Here is a 22,412-nt window from a genome sequence, read left to right as displayed (position 1 = left end):
GTGTGCTGTTTCAAAGGGGCACATATATCCCAATGTTTGTAGCAGCGCTATAGACAACCAAAGTATGCAAAGAACCCAAATGTCCATCGATGGATGAATGGATAAAGAAGTTGATGGGGGTGGGAAGGAGGGGAGGGTGGGTGATGGGTATTGAGGAGGGCACCTTTTGGGATGAGCACTGGGTGTTGTATGGAAACCAATTTGACAATAAATTTCATATATTGAAAAAAAAATAAAAGGTGCAGTTTGGGGGAGGGGAAAGTTGCAGACTCAACTCCCCTACAATTGCATAGGAAAGTTTTTTCCATGGTATGCACAACGCTGAGCTACACTCTAGGTACTGCTGGTCACTGAGTGTGGAGACACAGAACAACAGGGAGGTCAACCTTAACCTTAACGTGTAGGGGAAACTCCTTGACATCAAAGGGGGCGCTGATTCACAGCATTACTCTTCCCCCCTTTTTTTTTTCTTTTCTACCTTGGTCTATTTAACTGTTCTGCATTTCAGAACATCAATACCATTGAGCAGCACCTAGGTGGCTCAGTCGGGAAAGCATGTGACTCTTGATTTCATCTCAGGTTATGATCTCATGATTTGTGAGTTTCAGTCCCACATCAGGCTGTGCGCTGACAGTATGGAGCCTGCTTGGGATTCTCTCTCTCCCTCTCTCTGCCCCTCCCCCACTTGTGCTGTCTCTGTGTCTCTCAAAATATATTCATTAATTATAAAAAACGTTTGAAATCAGTACTGTTGACAAAACATGAAAAGAGTAAAGTCTTTTCTTTAAAGATGTAATTCAAGTACAATATTCATAAGGAAAAGTACATATATTCAATTGTACCACTCCACAAATATTTACAAACTGAAAACATCACTGTAACCAGCATCCAGATCGAGAAATAGACAACCACCAGCACTCTAGAAGCACCTCATCCACACCCTTCCGGGTCCAAAGGAAATCCTTTTACTCACAGAATAAACCAGTTTTTACTCTAATTGAACTGTATGTAAATGGAATCACACATGATGTGCTGTTTTTTATTTGGTATCTTTTGCTTAAATTATGTTTATCAAATGTCTCCACAGTGTTACAATTGTGGAGATTTTAAATAAGGAAATTTTTGTGAAAATAGAGCAATGTTTGATACAGAGCGGGGAAAAAAGCTGAATTAAAAATTATGGCTGCTTTACAACCTGGGCCCCACAGAATGGCTCCCACAAAGAAAGGTGGCAAGAAGAAGTGTTGTTCTGCCATCAATAAGGTAGTGACCAGAGCATACACCATCAACATTCCCAAGCGCATCCATGGAGTGGGTTTCAAGAAGCATGCCCCTCGGGCTCTCAAAGAGACCCGGAAATTGGCTATGAAGGAGATGGGAACCCCAGATGTGCGCATTGATACCAGGCTCAACAAATCTGTCTAGACAAAAGGAAAAAGGAATGTCCCGTATGTCTGTGTGCAGTTGTCCAGAAAAACGTAACGAGGATGAGGATTCACCAAACAAGCTCTATATATTGGTTACCTATATACCTGTCACCACTTTCAAAAATCTATAGACTGTTAATGTGGATGAGAATTGCTGATTGTCAAATAAAAGTATAAAACTCTGTATACACACACACAAAAAAAGAAGATATGGTACATATATATAATGGAGTATTACTCAGCAATCAAAAAGAATGAAATCTTGCAATTTGCAAATACTTGGATGGAACTAGAGGGTACTATGCTAAGCGAAATTAGAGAAAGACAAATATCATATGATTTCACTCATATGAGGAATTTAAGATACAATACAGATGAATATAAGGGAAGGGAAGCAAAATAATATAAAAACAAGGAACGGGACAAAACATAAGAGACTCTAAAATATAGAGAAGAAACAGAGGGTTGCTGGAGGGGTTGTGGGAGGAGGGATGGTCTAAATGGGTAAGGGGCATTAAGGAATCTATTGCTGAAATCAATGTTGCACCATACGGTAACTAACTTGGATGTAAATTAAACAATAAATAAATTAAAAGTACAATAAAATAAATTATCCAAATATTTGTCAACTATAAAGCCTTACAAATACAACTTGGGGAATTCTTTGTTTTTATTTTATTTTTTTTCCCTTAAGTCTTCTTTTTTAGTTCCTGATTATAAAGTAATGTTTGTTCACTATAGAAAATTTGGAAAATATAGTACCAATCCTGAAGTGGCTATTGTTTGGTTATTTTCCAGGTTTTTCTTAAATTGCATTTAATATACAGGATAATATTAGTTTCACTTGTAGAATTAAATGATTGAACACTTACATTATAACACCTGGTGCTCATCACAACAAGTGCCCTTCTTAATACCCATCACCTATTTTAACCCATCCCCCCACCCTTGCCCACCTCCCATCTGGTAACCATCATTTTGTTTTCTATAATTAAGTCTTTTTGATGGTTTGTCTCCTGTCTTTTCTTTCTCTCCCCTATGTTCATCTGTTTCTTAAATTCCATATATGAAGGAAATCATATCATTCTCTGACTGACTTATTTCGCTTAGCATAATACTGTTTAGCTCCGTCCAAATGACATGGCTGAATAATATTCCATTGTATATATATACATATACCATATCTTCTTTATCCATTCATCAACCGATGGACACGGGTCTCTCCATAATTTGGTTTTTGTTGATAACACTGCTATAAACATCAGTGTGCATGTATCCTTTTGAATTAGTATTTTTGTATCCTTTGGGTAAATACCTGTAGTGCAATTGCGGGATTGTAGGGTAGTTCTATTTTTAACTTTTTGAGGAACCTCCATACTGTTTTCCAGAGTGGTTAAATTAGTTTGCATTCCTACCAACAGGGTATGATGGTTCTCCTGTCTTCAAATCCTCAACAACACCTGTTTCCTGAGTTGTTAATTTTAGCGATTCTGACAGATGTGAGGTGGTATCTCATTTTGGTTTTGATTTGTATTTTTCTGATGATGAATGATGTTGAGCATCTTTTCATATGTCTGTTAGCCATCTGGATATCTTTTTTTGAAATGTTTCTGTTGATGCTTTTGCCCTTTTCTTCACTGGGTTGTTTGATTTTTGGGTGTTGAATTTGGTAAGTTCTTTATAGATTTTAGATACCTACCCTTTATTAGATATGTCATTTGCAAATATCTTCTCCCATTCCATCAGTTGCCTTTTAATTTTGTCAATTGTTTCTTTCACTAGGCAGAAACTTTTTATTTTGATGAAGTCCTCATAGTTTATTTTTACTTTTGTTTCCCTTACATCAAAACTACAATGAGATATCACCTCACACCAGTCTCAATGGTTTTCACTGTTGGTGGGAATGCAAACTGGTGCAACCACTCTGGAAAACAGCATGGAGGTTCCTCAAAAAATTAAAAATAGAGGGGTGCCTGGGTGGCTCAGTCGGGTACGTGTCTGACTCTTGATTTCAGCTCAGGTCATGACCTCACAGCTTCATGAGTTCAAACCCCACATGGGCCCTGGTGACAGGGGAGCCTGCTTGAGATTCTCCCTCTTTCTCTGCCCCTCCCCCACTCACACTCTCTCTGTCTCTCTCAAAAGAAATAAACTTAAAAAATAAAAAAAATAAAACTACCCTACAACCAGCAATTACACTACAAGGTACTTACCCAAAGGATACAAAAATGCTGATTCAAAGGGGCACATGCACCCTAATGTTTATAATAGCACTATCAACAATAGCCAAATTGTGAAAAGAGCCCAAATGTCCATTGACTGATGAATGGATAAAAAAGATGTGGTATACATATATAAAAGAACACTATTCAGCAATCAAAAAGAATGAAATCTTGCCATTTGCAACAACATGGGTGGAACTAGAGTGTATTATGTTAAGTGAAATAAGTCAGTCAGAGAAAGACAGATACCATATGATTTCACTTATGTGGAATTTAAGAAACAAAACAGAAGAACATGGAGGAAGGGAAGGAAAAATAAGATAAAAACAGAGGGGGAAGCAAACCATAATAGAATTTTTAATGCAGAGAACAAACTGAGGGGTGCTGGAGGGGAGGTGGATAGGGGGATGGCCTAAATGGGTGATGGGAATTAAGGAGGGCACTTGTTTGGGATGAGCATTGGGTGTTATATATAAGTGATGAATCACTGAGTTCTACTCCAGAAACCAATACTACACTGCATGTTAACAGTGTGAATTTAAATAAATAAATGTATAAAACCAATAAAAATTAAAATTAAAAAATGAAGTAAAATACTATGAGAAGCATTGCCATCAGTAACAGAATTTTCCAAAATGGTGACTGCAATTTGCTAAGGCTGTGTGGCTGGCCTTGAGCAAGTTATTTAACTTCTCTTCACTTCAGTTTCTTCATCTGTAAAATGAGAATAATAATAGTATGTGCTTTTTAGGGTATTGTGAGGATCAATAAAGTTAAATATATATAACATGTTTACAACAATGCTTGGCACATAGTAAGGTGGATAAGTATTAGCTATTATTATTATTAATAAAGTTCTAACAAAGTAAAATCTTTGTTCAATAAACCATTCATTCTTTTTTTTTTCTTTTAGAAAGAGAGAGAGAGTGCATACATGAGTGGGTGAGAGGGGTAGAGGGAGAGAGAGAGAATATTAAATAGGTTCCATGCTCAGCATGGAGCCTGATGTGGGGCTCAATCCCATGAACTGAGCTGAAATCAATAGTCAGATGCTCAACCAACTGAATCACATAGGCACTCCAACCATTTCATTCTCAGAAAATTTAGCATATCTTAATAACTGTGCAAGCAAACTGTTTACAAGCAAAATTTACTTAGGTTCTAGGACTGGGTAATTTTAAACATGTCTTACACCTACTTGAACACCTTAACATTCAAAAGTCTTGTGGGACATAATTAGGACAATTCTTCATTGTGTTAGAATGTCCTCATTGCAGAACATCTAACATTACTGACCTTCCCTTTTACTGAGTACAACCCTTTAACATGTGACCACTAAAAACACCTTGACAAAATTTCAAAACAACCCCTTCTGGCAATATAATCCTATTAAGAATTCTAATCCAGGAGCAGGCCTAGGTACTATGCACCATTGTCTAAAATCAATGGGATAGACAGCTAGTTTCCTGGAAGGAGAACTTTGCTACATTCTAAATGTACTTCTATCTCAACCTGGGCTCAGATACTTATTACACACGTGATCTTGGGCTAGTCTTTTAATTGCTACGTGCCAAAGTTTGTCATTTACTTGTAAACTGTGGTTATAATAGTTCCTACCTTACAGGGTTGTATTTGTTGAGATAATGTATGCATAACACTCAGCAAATTATCTGGCTCAAAATAAATAGTAGTAGTTGTTGTTAACATCACTGTATGCTATGAGAGGAAAAGAGTAATCCCTTTATCTTTGCAGGTACTAGTGGCAGAGACTATTGGTATCCACCAAAGAGTCCATTTATTCTCGTATATTTCCCAGTCTCCATTGCAGTAAGGGTAGAGCCTTGTGATTGGTTCTGGCCAATTGAATTATGAGCAGAAGTGATGTGTCATTTAGAGGCCAAAGTACATAAGAGCTGGTATGCTGTATCCTTGTCTTTATTCTCCATAGCAGCTTTGCATGACAGAGAAATAAGCCTCTGATCAATACATCCCTATTTAACAGATGAAATTAAGGTACAAAGAATGTAAGACTAAATTGGCTTTATATGCAGTGACATTCAGTCTCATGTCTACTAATAGGCCATTCATGTAAACAAGGATTATGTTTCCAAATTCACCATTGCATCTAATTTCCCTCATGAAACTATCTAATAGAGGAGAATATAACCCTGTTGAGAGGAAGGTGCTAGGTTGTTCATTATGCTCACTCACTAGCTAGGCAACTCTCTCCCAAACCCCAACCTCATCTATGAAATTCACTTTCATGTCTTAACAAAATGACAAACTTATCCACCATGGACATGAAGTGTTATTCTTAAAGAGTCAACACAACAAATGATAAAATTATATCCATTAATGATCTCCTACAAACAATTCACTTCCATTTAGAAGTGGAAGTGGATATTAGAGGTCATGTCATCTAATACCTACCCTTTATAAATGAGGAAATTGAGGACAAATAATGGAAAAAGGATGACTCCACGATGACCAAGCTAGATAGTGATAGTCCTGGGATTATAAACAACACCCTAGATCAGTAATTCCATTAATAGAACATTCCATTAATGATCACTACCTCTGACATATGACAATCTAAATACACATGGCCTTGTTTCTACTTTTTTTTTGGTATGGGTCCATGAAGTTACATAAGAGGTTGAAACAGCACATCAAAATGAGCTGAGAGAAAGGCTAGATTTCATTAGAATATGAGAAAAGCTAGTTAAGAATATGTAAATGTATCCAGGAAAAGAAGATTAACACACCAAATCCCTATCCAACATTCTCTAGAATCATTAATCACCACAAAACATCTGTACTGTCCATGAAGAATACATATTTAGAGTTCTTTGTCCCCAGGATGGGATTGCACAGAATGCTCTACCATTGTTCCCAGTAACTTCTGAAGTGAATGGATATCACTAAGGATAAAACATATGGCTAGGGTCAAGAGTGTGACCTATTAATGTATGGTGGGGACACTAGCTGGTTTGTAGAAGGAGTGATCCCAACTTATATCTTGAATTTCTAAGCCTTAGGTCTGATGAAGTGACCAACCCAGCCCAACTCTTTGGTCTCCAGAAGCACCAGGAATCAGAGAATTTCATTCATCCCTGAGAAGTTTGTATCTCCAGCCAAATATTTCCTCAGCCACTCCAGCCTCTCCAGTCTCTCCATATTTAGTCTCAGGACCATACAAAAGGAGAAAACATCATCAGGATGCAATATGCCTTGATCTCAAACTCCCTTTCTGTGGAAAAGCTCCTAGCTTGCTCTCTCCATTCCCACTGCCATATTGTAAACTAGTAAATCTCAGCACAAGCAGATGAAGGCCACATAGGCCCAGCTGCCCTGTGTAGGCCTTGGGAAAAACATTTGTCATGTGTTACACACCAGGGTCTTGAATTACAGCATGCAGTGCTGAGGAGGATCCATTTATATAAAAAGAACTTTTTTAAAGTATATTCTGTTAATTTTTACATCATCTATACCTAGAAATTGAATATTTTCTTTCCTTGGTGGGAGGGGGATGGAGGGCAGACAGGGCCCAGTGAATACAGCTGCCAGAATACCTCCATTACGCAGAATGCTGACAGGGCAAAATGTGGTGCATACCCAAGTGGGTTTTCTCAGGTTTTCCAGTTGTCAGTGTCTTAGTGAAATCATTAGTGAATTCCCTCAAGATCCCAGAATGCATATTATCTGGACCTGCTGATTAGTATATATTTCAAATTTGTTTACTTGCTTTCTTCTTTTTTGTTTATCAGTCGCTCTCGCTAAGAATTTTATTACACTCAAAGGTCTCTACTCTTTCTGTTCTTTTTTTGTTCTTTTTCTTTTCTTTTATTAAGTTTTTATTTTAATTCCAGTATAGTTAACATACGGTGTTATATTAGTTTCAGGTATACAATATAGCGATTCAATAATTTAATACATTACTCAGTGCTCATCATAATAAATGTACTCTTTAATCTCCATCACCTGTTTCACCCATCCCGCCCCCCCCCACCCACAACCCCTCTGGTAACCACCAGTTTGTTCTCAAGAGTCTGTTTCTTGGTTTGTCTCTTTCTCTTTCTTTTCTTCTCCTTCGCTTGTTTGTTTCTTAAATTCCATATATGAGTGAAACCATATGGTATTTGTCTTTCTCTGACTTATTTTGCTTAGCATTATACCCTCTAGCACCATCCATGTTTCTGCAAATGACAAGATCTCATTTTTTATGGCTGAGTAATATTCAATTGTATGTGTGTGTGTGTGTGTATACATATACACTACAACTTCTTTATTTATTCAACAATCCATGGACACTTGGACTGTTCCCATAATTTGGCTATTGCAGAAAACGCTGCTATAAACGTAGGGGTGCATGTATATATTTGAATTAGTATTTTTGTATTTTTTGTATTTTTTTTTGTATTTTTGTATTCTTTGGGTAAATACCCAGTAGTGGAGTTTCTGGATCGTAGGGTAGTTCTATTTTTAACTTTCTTAGGAACCTCCATATTGTTATTCAGAGTGGCTACACCAGTTTGCATTCCCACCAACAGAGCAAGAGCTTTTCCCTTTCTCTACATCATTGCCAACATCTTTTGTTTCTTGTGTTGTTGATTTTAGCCATTCTGATAGGTGTGAAGTGATATCTCATTGTAGTTTTGATTTGCATTTCCCTGATTATGAGTACTGAGCAACTTTTCATGTAGCCATTAGCTATCTCTATGTCTTCTTTGGAGAAATGTCTGTTCATATCTTCTGCCCATTTTTAAAATTGGATTTTTTTTGGTATTGATTTGTATAAGTTCTTCATATATTTTGGACACTAAACTTTTATCAGATACATTATTTGCAAATATGTTCTCCAATTGAGTAGGTTGTCTTTTAGTTTTGTTGATTGTTTCATTTGATTTCCAGAGCTTTTTATTTTGGTGTAGTCCCATAGTTCACTTTTCCTTTTGTTTCCCTTGCCTCAGGAGACATATCTAGAAAGATGTTGCTATGGCTAATGTCAGAGACATTACCGCCTGTGCTCTCTTCTATGATTTTTATAGTTTCAGGTCTCACATTTAGGTCTTTAATCCATTTTGAGTTTGTTTTCATATATGGTGCAAGAAAGTGGTCCAGTTTCATTCTTTTGCATGTAGCTGACCAGTTTTCCCAATACCATTTGTTGAAGAGATTCTCTTATTCCTATTTCATATTCTTGTTTCCTTTGTCAAAGCTTAATTGACCATATAACTGTGGGTTTATTTGTGGGCTTTCTATTCCATTCAATAGAATGGAATCTATGTATCTATTTTTGTGTCAGTACCATACTGATTTCATTACTGCAGTTCCGCAATGTACCTTGAAGTATGGAATTGTGATACCTCCAGTTTTGTTTTTCTTTCTCAAGATTGCTTTGGCTATTCAGTGTCTTTTATGATTCCCTACAAATTTTAGGATTCTTTTTTTCTATTTCTGTAAAAAATGCTGTTGGTATGTTAATATGGATCGCATTAAATGTGTATATTGTTTTGGGCACTATAGACATTTTAACCATATTTGTTCTTCCAATCCATGAGCATAGACTGTGTTTTCCATTTCTTTGAGTCATCTTCAGTTTCTTTCATCAATGTTTTAGTTTTCAGAGTACAGGTCTTTCACCTCTTTGGTTAGGTTTATTCCTAGGAATCTTAATATTTTTGGTACAACTGTAAATGAGACTATTTTCTTAATTTCTCTTTCTGCTGCTTAATTATTAGTGTATAAAAGTGCAACTGATTTCTGCACATTGATTTTGAATACTGTAACTTTACAGAATTTGTTGATCAGTTCTAGCAGTTTTTGGTGGAGTCTTCAGGGTGTTCTATATATAGTATCATGTCATCTGCAAATAGTGAAAGTTTTACTTTTCCTTACCAATTTGGATGCCTTTTATTTCTTTTTATTGTCTGATTGCTGTGTCTAGGACTCCCAGTACTGTGTGGAATAAAAGTGGTGAGAGTGGATATCCTTGTTCCTGACCTTAGGAGGAAATCTCTCAGTCTCTCAGTTTTTCCCCATTGCAGATGAAGTTAATTGTGGGTTTTTCATACATGGTCTTTAAATGTTGAGGTATGTTCCCTCTAACCCTACTTTGTTGAGGGTTTTTATCGTGAATGTGTGTTGTACTTTGTCAAATGCTTTTTCTGCATCTATTTAAATGATCACATGTCGCTTATCCTCCTATTGATGTGATGTATTATGTTGACTGATGTGCAAATATTGAACCCTTCTATCCTGGAAGTAAATTCCACTTGATTTTGGTGAATGATTTTTTTAAATGTATTGTTGGATTCAGTTTGCTAGGACTTTGTTGAGGAATTTTACATCTATGTTCATCAAAGACATTGGCCTGTAGTTCTTTTTTTTTTCTTTATTTAAATTTACATCCAAGTTAGTTAGCATATAGTACAACAATGATTTCAGGAGTAGATTCCTTAATGCCCCTTACTCATTTAGCCCATCCCCCCTCCCACAACCCCTTAAGTAACCCTCTGTTCTCCATATTTAGGAGTCTCTTATGTTTTGTCACCATTCCTGTTTTTATATTATTTTTGTTTCCATTCCCTTATATTCATCTGTTCTGTGTCTTAAAGTCCTCATATGAGTGAAGTCATATGATATTTGTCTTTCTCTAATTTTGCTTAGCGTAATACCCTCTAGTTCCACCCATGTATTTGCAAATGGCAAGGTTTCATTATTTTTGATTGCCAAGTATTACTCCATTGTGTGTGTGTGTATGTATATATATATATATATATATATATATATATATATATATATACCATATCTTTATCCATTCATTCATTGATGGACATTTGGGTTCTTTCCATACTTTGGCTATTGTTGATAGTGCTGCTATAAACACTGGGGTACATGTGCTCTTTCAAAACAGCTTACCTGTTTCCCTTGGATAAATACCTAGTACTGCAATTTCTGGGTCGTAGGGTAGTTCTATTTTTAATTTTTTGAGGAACCTCCAACTGTGTGGCTCTCTTTTTTAGTGCTGTGTTTATCTGGTTTTGTTATCAGAATAATGCTGGCCTCATAGAATAAATTTGGAAGTTTTCTTTCCTCTTCTATTTTTTGGGATAGTTTGAGAAGAATAGGTATTAACTCTTCTTTAAATGTTTGGTAAAATTCACCTGTGAAGAAGTGTGATCCTAGACTTTAGTTTGTTGGGAGTGTTTTGATTACTAATTCAATTTCCTTGCTGGTAATTGCTATGTTCTGCTCCTTTCTAAAGATTATTTTAATTTAGTCAATTTGCTTTAATTATGTATATAACATGTAATTATATACATAAATATATGCATATTTATATACATATACAAACATATATATATATATACATACATACACATACATATATACATATATGGTTGAGTGTTGTAATTCTGTGTGTGTGCACAATATTTATAGCTATTTTCAGGAAAGTTGCTGTTTAAAGATCTGATCTCCCTTAAGCACAAATACCCTAAACAAGATCTTTGTGATTAAGTAATTAATTCCTTAATTACTTAATTCCTTAATCCATACCTATATTTTCCTGCTCAAATCAATTCCTCCTTTACCTTTCCAGCTGCTTCAAGGTTTAGAGAGAATGCAGTTTGGGGTAGTAAATGCTTTAGGGCAGTTGCTTTCGAATTTTAGCATGCATCATAATTCCCTGGAGGGCTTGTCAAAACATGGATGCTAAGAACACTCAAGTTTGATTCAGTAGGTCTAGTGGAGAGGAGAGTGCTGTGAATTTGCATTTCCATAACAAATTCCCAGGTGACAGTGATGCTGCTGGTCTGAGGACCACACTTTGAGAACCACTGCTTTGGGAACTGTGGTGAAGAGGCTTGGAATCTTACTGATGCAAGCCTGCCTGACTCTGACTCTGACTCCATAGATCAAAAATCCTCCTAGGGCATACAACAAGAGAGAAAAATAAGATTCCTGTTTGCATGTGCCAATCTGAGGAAAAAGATCACAGAGTATTATTCCACCCTTTACTAGAACTATGCAAGTTTACACAGAATGGTAACCCACACTTGTGAGAAATGAGGGGGTAAAGTATGTAATAACATGTACAAATTAGCTGTCCATGTTTGCTTGACACTGATTAGACTAGAACAGATAAAGGGAAAAATCATGTATTTATCTCTGGCCTAGGCAAGCTTAACATTATCTGTCTCAAACTTTAGTGTGAAAATTTAGATTGCAAAAGTCTTCATCAGACCTCCTTGATGTGGATCTTACAGCACTTGCACAGGAACTCACACTTTAACAGGTAATTCTGGTGCAGGTGGCATAAGGACCACACATTGAGAAGAACTGTTCTAATAGTACAAAGGCAGGACACATCATAAAGAGACCAGAATAATGCTTATAAGAAAATCTAGAGCAGGTGTCACTTTATGTAGTGGGGGCAACATACTCAGGGCTAGCAAACCAATGGAGTGACCAGAGTAAAATGTGTTCCTGAAAATGGCATTTAAGATTTTGGGAAACATAAACAGAGATTTATTTAATAAAATAAAATTTAAAAAACTATCTCTAGCACTGAGCGACTGAAAAATAACTAAACTAATGTTTTGTTTAAAGACTTACATATTTTCTTCAAAGCACTTGTATTAACTAACTGCATCTTCAATATATTTCTGTGAACTCACCTTGCTCCATTTGAAAGATGAATGAGTAGAAACCTAGAGGCCACTTTGCCCCTGGTCACACAAGTGGCTTAATTAAGATTAGAACTCAGGCCTCAGGACTTTCCTGAAACCCCTCAGTTGTGCCAGGCTAAAGCCACAGTACGAGATGAGCAAAAATACATTTCATGGTCTATAAGGTTGGCTTCATTTTGGGTGTTATGCCATGTTTTTGTGCTGGAAGCTCAAAGAACATGGTGCTAGTTAACATGAACCATAATAAATAAGCGGATTGCTTCCTTCACTTTGGTGTATTTTGCCTTCTGGACTATACTTCAAAATCATCCAAGACTATAATCACAGGGTGGAGGGAAAGAGAGGATAGACACCACCCATGCCCATTACTCTCATTACTCTTTGCATTATCATTGTTTCAGGAACACAGCATAAGACTCTGCTCTGTTATAAGCTTTTGAAAAAGTTATTTTGGGAAAATTAGCATAATCTGGTATTCCTTTGCCATCTGCAAACTGCATTTACCTGAAGCAGCTGTCCCTAATTATTAAACACCCTTATGCATCTAGTATGGTCCCATATGTCTATATAGTAAATAGCTTTTCCTAAATGAAAAATCATTGACCAAAGATAGACCAATCAGGGCCAAGTTTAAAAAGCCAGCAAATAGTTACTCTGTTGTTGGTTAGAACATGCAACACTCCAAATTTAAAGACTATGATACAGACGGTCTCAAAGACCACCCAACCATAGGAATTAGAGGGCACAAAAGCACTGGCCAGAAGAATAGAAATTGTATAAATATGAAATATTGGGTGGAATTTCTAAATCTAACGGAATCCTTCCTATCTTACAGATCAGGTCAAAAGGCATGTATTTTATCCCTACCAAACTTCCTGATCCTTAAATTTCATTAGATATGAGAAAGAACACTCAGTCTCCCATTTCCTAATTATTGGAAGAAAGCAGACATTTTGAAAAGAGTTTTTATTGATTTGCTTTTTGCATAATCTATTAGCATTCCAACTTGTCAGAATACTTGTTCTGTAGCATTTGGGTGGGGGGAGTTATAAAGAAATAGAGCTGTGAGAGTACAGCACTCTGTCAGCAGGGCTTGCAAGCCATCCCATTATAAAAACACATTCTAGAATTTGCCTTAATACTTTCTGCATTCAGTAGCTGGCCTCTGCCCTGCCCAGAGGAATAACTTAGGTACTTGACATTTCACCTTCCATTTCTTCCAGCTCCTACTTTTTTTCCCCTACTTCAGGGAACAGGAGCAATGAGCCTCACTTCACAGGATATAGAGACAATTTTAATGAATATAAGGGTGTTCACTTCACAGGATATAGAGACAATTTTAATGAATATAAAGGTGTTAGGTGCAAGAAAAAAATGCAGACACTATTTTTTCCTTACTGTGAACTAATGCTCAGTATCAAAGGACAGAAACAAAACAGCACAAAAGTAACAAACTTTCCTCAGAGCCCAAACTTTTATAGCCAATTATTTCTTCCCCTTTCAAGATACACAAGAAATGCAACAGATCAAATAAATATGATTTTCTACTTTTCTGACATATTTTAAACCTCTCCCTGGGCAGTTCTTTGTAAACCAACATAAAACATTACCTTCATTTGTATTTCCATGGAAGAGCCCTATACAACTATACTGCTTGGACTTCATGTGGTTGAGACCCTCCAGTATCCTTTGATTTGAGCAAAAATTGCAGTGGTCTTCTCTAATTGTTGTGGTACCAGAATGCATGGAAGGTGTTCTGGGAGAAGTATGTAACTGTGTTCTGGATCCATTCTGAGGGAAAGCCACACTTTAGTGCCTCCTCTTCCTTTTTCTACTTCCAGTTTGCCCTTTCTACCCTCCTGGCAGATAGTGTGAGTTTTTGAAAAAAGAAAAAAAATGAGAAAAACTCCTTTTTCTCTTTTCTCCTAACTACCTTAAATCTTACATGTAAATTGGTACTTGCACAATTTCTCCTACATTTCTCCTGGTAGAAATGAATTTCATCTAACATTCTGAGACCAGATCTTGAGATAGTGACCCAGATACAGAATCTAGCTCATTTGCTCAATAGGTGTACTGTTTTTGCAAACAATAAAACAAACCACTACTACTTATTGATTACTTATTGTTGCAAAGCACTTTACCTGTTCCATCCTATTTCACCTTCACTATTTACTGTTACCTGCATTTTACAGTTTGGAAAACTAAGGCATTGAGAAATTGTTTAACTTCTGGTAATGAAATTGAGACTTCAAACCAATATGTATGACTCCAAAGCCTGTGCTTTTGATCACTATATTTTACTGCCATTCAGTCAGATCAATTCTTCCAAGAGGCAAAAAAAAAAAAAATGTTTAAAAGAAGTAATAGTTAGAAAATTATTGTGCCTTTCTCTTTTGCCTTCTTGAGTACTTAACTTACACCTTATTCTGCCTGAGGCAATCATTTGGTGACAGGATAGGAATGGAGACATTAGCATTTATGACAGAAGGAGAAGAAATGAAGAGAAAGTCAGGGCAGTATTCACTTCTAACATAAAAAAAAGATTATGGAGTAGGGCAATAGCCTTACAATCCAAGCTTTTGTCCTATGACAGTAACAAGTGTAATTGATAGGATTTTTACTATTACCTACATGTCTCTTTTCCATTTCTTTGCCAGGAAATATATATATTTATATATAAATATAAATATATATATAAATATAAAAATATAAATATATATAAATATATAAATATAAATATATATTTATATATAAATATAAATATATATATAAATATATAAATATAAATATATATAAATATAAAAATATAAATATATATATAAATATATAAATATATATAAATATAAATATATATAAATATAAAAATATAAATATATATTTATATATAAATATAAATATATATATAAATATATAAATATATATATATATAAATATATATAAATATAAAAATATAAATATATATATTTCCTGGCAAAGAAATGGAAAAGAGACATGTAGGTAATAGTGTATATATATATATATATATATATATTTTATATATATATATATATATATATATTTTATATATATATATATATATATATATATATATATTCCAAATTCCTTTGTCTCCTCCTTTAGCAAATCAAGGGTTAAGTCTTAAGGATTCAGGTTACAGAGTGCCCCAGAAAAAGACATTTCCTCCTGACAGCTAGGCCAACTCTATGTTAGAAGCAGGATACAACCTAGTAGAGGTAAAATAATATTTCTACTTTCCCAGTCTGGGGGAAATTATGAGAGGAATACAAGAGAGACAGAGGCAGGAAAGAGAGAAGCATAGTAAGTAAGGGTAACACTACTCCCCAACTAAACTATGAGAGGCTACCTCACATACTTCCCTATAGACATATACATTAAAATCTCTTTGGTAAGGCAGAGAGACCCTGGAGCTTAGTTTTCCCCAAAGGACTTCAGTTTCCAGGAGGAATGGATATGGAAGTAAGAGACATTGTGCCTGCCATGAAAACCACTGTGGCAAAGAAATGAGTCCACTCCAGAGACTTGCCAGTGGGCTAGAAGACCTGGCAGAGACTCAGACAGTAGGGGCTGAGAGGAAGCCGAGGCAAACAGGGCACATTTCCAGGCTCTGACTAAACCAAGAAAAGGGAGTCAAATTACAATTGGTGAAACTGGAACTTTCAGCTGTAAACACCAGTGGAACAAGCAGTAAACAGGAGACAAGGGGCATCAGTCAGCCACCAGAACCAGAGCACAAAGGCTACCTGAATCCAAGAATCGTGATCTTCTCCTTACACTGTTAAAAAAACAAAATTCAACCAAGTAAATCTGAACATCTAACTGGTTTTATTAAGTGATTTGTAAATGGGGCAGCATCCCACGCAGCAAGCAGAAATATGCTCATAGGAGTTGTACAAAATGGAAAGGTTTTTATAGGAAAGAGGGTGTGGCAGGAAGTTATTAGCAAAGGGGGAAAAAAAGGATTGTTTCAGGAAAGGTCACCTTCCCCTAGGGGAAAGGGAAAGGGTCTTACTAGGTCTTATTACTTCTTCTTGCTTTGGGGGATGGAGAGGGCCCATGTGAAAATTCCCTCATTGGTGCTGACTAGAAAATTTCCAGATTCACTGACTTAAAATACTACTCCTGGAGAGGTTGAAACTGCACTTAAGTCTTGGTTTGCTACCTTGGGGGCAAATGACTCCACCTTGTGCCTGTGGCTTTATTTTTAACAACACTAAGAGGTTCCACAAGCCCTCTCCTCATATACTCAGACACCATCTTATGGAAAAAGTAGGGAAAGGTTATCCGACACTGCGTTTTTATTTAAGAGAAACTGAACACTATCTAAAAAGATCATTTAAATTGGAAGTTGGCAAACAATGGTCCATGGGTCAAATCTGCCACCTGTTTTGGTAAATAAAGTTTTTTGGAACTTAGCAGCCCCTGTTCATTTATATACTGTATATAGCTGCCTTCATTCTCAGAGTTGAGTACTTTGCAGCAGAGACTATAGGCTCACAAGCCTAAAATATTTATTATGTAGTTCTCTACAAAAAAGTTTGCCAATCCATGGTTTAAATTACCAAATCAGACTAAGTTTTAAGCCAAATTAGGTATATATAATTTTGGTACCCACTCTTCTTAAGTGAGTAGATAGATGGGCTCAAAAGAAAGGCCAGATTAGATATAGGCACAATTGTACAAGTTGATTTTCTCTGCACATCCAAGTTGTCCTGTACATTACATCTGCAATGTTGCTATAATCATTTCAGATAATAACATTTATCTTTTACAATTATACAGTGCTTTATAGCTTTTAAAGTGCATTTATTTCCACTGGCTCATCTAATCTTCATAAAAATTTCTGTGAGAAAGGGATTATTAGCCCCATTTCATAGATGAGGGCATAGTTGAGTCTCAGTGAGTTTAAGTCTCAAGATCACACATCTAGTAAGAAATACACAATGTGACCTCAGTTGTTCAATTACATGTCTACTGTACTTCCCACTCCACCACAGCCAAACTACTAGGAGTATAAATTCTAACGCAACCAAAGTAGAATCATCATGTCCCTACAAACTTAGAAACGGGTTCTCCAGATATTTTCTGAGTCATCAAAATAGAGTTTTTAAGCCTAAATGTCGAACCAATACTTTCTAAGAAGTATGTTGCATTATTTATTTGCTGTATGACAAATTGGAAAACTTACCATCTGCTTTACTTGGAGCCCTTTTCCAAGGGAGTAAGTAGGATAGTGTCATTTTTAAGAGTACATACATGCTCTGGCATCTAATTGGCCTGGATTGAAGTTCAGCTCTGCAACTTCCCATCTGTGTGACCTTGAAAACATGACTTAATCTCTCTGAGCTTCGATTTCCTCATATGTTAAAACGGAAGGTTTTTTGTTTTTGTTTTTGTTTTTGTTTTTTTAGGATTAAATGAGATGATGCACGTTAAGTACTTAGCACAGGACCTGGAACATAGATAGCATAAATAAGTGACTACTCAATAGAAGACGTTTAATGTAAATGGTACAGCCACTCTATAACAGAGTATAACAGAGCCTTAAAAATTAAACATACAAATAACATATGACCAAGAATTTGTATGTACTCCTGGGCATTTATCCAAAAGAAATGAAGATTTATGCTCACATATAAGCCTGTACATGAATGTTTATGGCAGCTTTAATTATAATAGCCCAAAACTGGAAACAACCCAGATGTCCTTAAATAGATGAATGATTAAACAAACTGGTAATGCATACCATGGAATGCTACTCTTCAAAGAACAAAACAAAACAAAAAAAATCAAACAAACGGGTGGGGAGGAAACAAACTATTAATATACAAAACAACTTGGATGAATCTCCAGGGAATTGCATTGCCTGAAAAAGCCAATTTAATTTTTTTTATATATGAAACTTATTGTCAAGTTGGTTTCCATACAATACCCAGTGCTCATCCCAAAAGATGCCCTCTTCAATACCCATCACCCACCCTCCCCTCCCTCCCACCCCCCATCAACCCTCAGTTTTTTCTCAGTTTTTAAGATTCTCTTATGCTTTGGCTGTCTCCCACTCTAACCTCTTTTTTTTTTTTCCTTCCCCTCCCCTATGGATTTCTGTTAAGTTTCTCAGGATCCACATAAGAGTGAAAACATATGGTATCTGTCTTTCTCTGTATGTGAAAAAGCCAATTTCAAAATGTTACATACTGTATGATGCAATTTATATAACATTCTTAAGATGACAAATTATGGAGATGGAGAACAGGGCAGTGGTTGCTAGGAGTTAGAAAGAGGAGAAGGAGAGATGGCTGTAACTATAAAAGGGTAGTACAAGAGATCCTTGTACTGCTGGAACTGTTCTGTAACTTGACTTTGGTGGTGGTCACAAGAATCTACACATGCGATAAAATTACATGGACTAAATGGGTAAGGGGCATTAAGGAATCTACTCCTGAAATCATTGTTTCACTATATGCTAACTAATTTGGATGTAAATTTAAAAAATAAAAAATAAAATAAAATAAATTTAAAAAATTAAAATAGAACTAAGTACATGCAAACACACAAAAATGAACACATGTAAAACTAATAAAATATGAATAAGACCAATGTATTATATCAGTGTCTATTTCCTGGTTGTACTATATGTTGTATTATAGTACTACATATAATAAATGTATATTATATATAATATACTACTGTACTATAGTTTTGCGAGATATCTTTGGGGGGAACTGAGTAAAAGGTACACAAGATCTCACTATATTAGTTCTTAAATCTGTATAAGAATCTATAGTTATCTCAAAATAAAAGTTTAAAAAAGACTATTAATGTATTTCTTCTACAACAGGCATAACCCAATATAAGCTGTCACTGTATATAGCAAAGCCCCTTGTGCACCTGGGCATCATCATATTTTATAATAAACAAAGGTCAATTTTTCAGATGTTTTCTTGGGATCCTGGATTTAAACTTTTACTACTATTTATAATCATTTCGGCAGAGAGGGCAGTTTCCCACTTATAACTTAACACCCAGTATTTGTCTAAAGAAGCCTGTTAACCATCACATCACTCACAAATCAACAGATACAGAAGTGTCTCCACAAAATCTGAGATGTACAGTCAGCTAGACCTGGGTTTTAGTTCTTGCTCTGCAACCTCACCAGCTTTCTGATAATTATCAAGTCATTGAACTTCATTATACCTAGTAGTTATGAATCTGAAATAAAAAGAGAACAGTGGGAAAATGTAGAGGATCTTAGATTGCAGGTATATTTCTTCTACACTCCCTTATGCATACACAGACTCCTACCTAACACAGTTCCCATTCATGAAAATATGATGTAATCATGTGTACATTTAAAAAAATGAAAAAAAAATTCTCTGGTGACCTCAGACTATTTAAGGGAAGTACAATTTTTTTAATGTTTTGTTTATTTTTGAGAGAGCACAAGAGGGAGAGGTGCAGAGAAGCGGGGACAGAGGATCAGAAGCAGGCTCCACGCTGACAGCAGTGAGCCCAAAGCAAGGCTTGAACTCATGGACCTGAGCTGAGGTCAGACGCTCAGCCAACTGAGCCACACAGGCGCCCCAGGGAAGTACATTTTTTTAATAAAAGTACCATGTCAGTATCCTGGTTATTCTATTGTAGTACAGTTATGTAGGATGTAACCATTGGGGGAAACTGGGTAAAGGATGAATGGGATTTCTCTGTACTATTTTTGCAATTTATATGAATCTGTAATTACTTCAAAATAAGAAAAGTGTTTTTAGAAAGGGGTAAATGTGTAATGGTTCTGACGCTCTTGAGTATCATCATCTATTAAAACTAAAAATTTGATTCCTTTCCTCCAAATACTTTGAAATTTTGTTTAAAAACCCCTCAGACTTGAGTGGGACCTTAGAAATTATTCAAATTAGCTGATACAGAGATCTCTTGCACAATTTCCCTAACATATTTGAATACTTCCACTGACATAAAACTCACTCCCTGCCAATGGAGTCTATTATTTTTTTCACTTTTTAAATTTCAATTCATGTTAATTAACATATAGTGTAGTATTGGTTTCAGGAGTGGAGGGCCTTATCTATTTAGAAGCAGATTTAATACTTGAAAAACTTTTCATTGTATTGACCTGAAATCTGCCTCCTTTCAATTTTAACCTTTGGTTCATATTTTTCCCTACTCCTCATTCCCAATGTAGTAAGAAAGCATTTTGGGTGGACTTTTTTAGAATGTTGAAATAAATATTTATTTCTCCATGTAGTCTAGGAAATAAGAAAATAGCTGATACCTTTCTCTTTTATCCATAGAGACAGATAACTGCTATCATTTCCTATGGAAACATCAGAACAATAATCAACCTAACTTAAATTCAACAATATATAGTGATAATAATGGGAAATTATAAGACTGTGCCTTAGATTTACATAATACCTTTTCTCTGAACAGCAGCTAATAAAAAGGCTGGTGTTAGTGCCTCTTATGTCTTAGAAGCAAGGAACTTCTCAGAAACACCTTGTCTTTATTGTAACTTATGTCATTTGGAAGGGCAATTTCCAAATTTGTGCTTTTTTTTACCCATTGTATTATGAAAAGCTAAGAGGGAAAAAGGATTTCTTGAGGGAAAAAGGATTGCTTAAAGCACCGTCCAGGTGTAAAGAATTAGCACTTCTTTGGATTTTCTGGAAATTTACATGTGAAATCCTCACTAATACTAATGTGAATTCTGGAACTGTGTAAATAAATCCTCCATATCAAGAAGAAAAACATGCTATCTAGAGGACTTCAACTGACATATTCCATTAACTCCTGAGATTCTTAATTAATTGTTTTTTTTTCCTTTTAATCATTGCCCTGTCCCCACTACTGCCCCCACAATAGAAAAAAAAATCTATTTTCCATTATGAAAATCAATGCAGCTCTCTCTCTCCTTGACCAAGCTCAGAATGGGAACTATAAGCATAACATGACCCTTTGAAACCTTCTTTCACAGCCAAATCCTCTGCTCTCTCAGATTTCCATGTGATAGCAAGGGCTTTTGCCCTCTGTGGCACTAAGCACTCATAAAAAATTCTTTATTGGTAATTATTGTTATTATTTTCCATTTGGTAAGTGGAAATATTGTCCATTTAGGCTAAAAGGTCTCATCCCGTGTACTCCTCCCAACAGCTCATGAAATGGTGCTGACACTGCTTCAAAATGTAAACTACTGTCCTTGGTTGTTTTGGTGGTGGCTGGGCAGGGCAAGTGGGGAGAAGTTTATGAGATTGTCAGCCCTGCGGAATATATATGGCAGTGAGTCATGAGTGCAAATGTAGGATCCAGGATCAGAAGAGCCGAGGTAAGTCTGAGACAGAAGAAAGGGAACTGGCACAAGAATGAGGTAGTCCTGGGGAAGGACCTGGGACCCAGTGCCCAAGGCAGGGGCTGGTGTGAGCATTCCAGAATTGGAGTAAGGGTAGGGAACCAGAAACAAAAGGTTATAGCAAAGCTTCAAGTCAGAACCATCCAAGCAAGATAGAGTTGGGCTCAAAGGCAATAGAAGGCACAGAGTGTCCAAAAAGTCAAAAGTTTAGTGGGTAAATTAGCAGCAGGAGGTCATACTTATTAGGGTCTGAGCAAGGTGGAAAAATGAAACTTCAGGCCAATAGACTGACCCCAGGAAGACTATAGGAAGAGAATAAGGATAAAGATAAGAAAAGAGCAATGAAAAGAACCTGAAAAACTGAGGCATTTTACTTAGCCCTTTGCAAAAGATTTAATGGACTTGTGAAAGCAGAAACCAATTACTGTATAGCCAACTCTAGCTGAGCACATAACTGAGAATTTGTGAGTGAGACAAGTACCAACTTCTGACAGAGAGATCTTGGCTTGAATATAAATAGATGCACTGGAGGAAAATTCAAGGAGACAGAAAATCTTGCAGTGTGAAGGGCAAATGCCATATCCTATTACTTTGGATTCTTCTGGGCAAGAAGATTTTAGTTAAGCTATCATTAGCCTGACAAGTTTATAGATTTCTGAAGTGGCTACTAGTGGTGGAGTAAAGAAGCCAC

At 36.0% G+C, this 22,412-nt stretch overlaps 1 pseudogene; it reads left to right on the top strand.

Annotated features, from left to right (window-relative positions):
* Window positions 1-1,039: 1,039 nt before the first annotated feature.
* On the top strand, window positions 1,040-1,585 carry LOC106979220 (60S ribosomal protein L31-like; annotated as a pseudogene).
* The last annotated feature ends 20,827 nt before the right edge of the window (window positions 1,586-22,412 follow it).

This window comes from Acinonyx jubatus, chromosome X (genome assembly GCF_027475565.1).
Source record: "Acinonyx jubatus isolate Ajub_Pintada_27869175 chromosome X, VMU_Ajub_asm_v1.0, whole genome shotgun sequence".
Lineage (NCBI taxonomy): Eukaryota > Metazoa > Chordata > Mammalia > Carnivora > Felidae > Acinonyx > Acinonyx jubatus.
The sequence above is the reverse complement of the archived record's forward strand: the minus strand, read 5'-3'. Positions and strand labels throughout refer to the sequence as shown.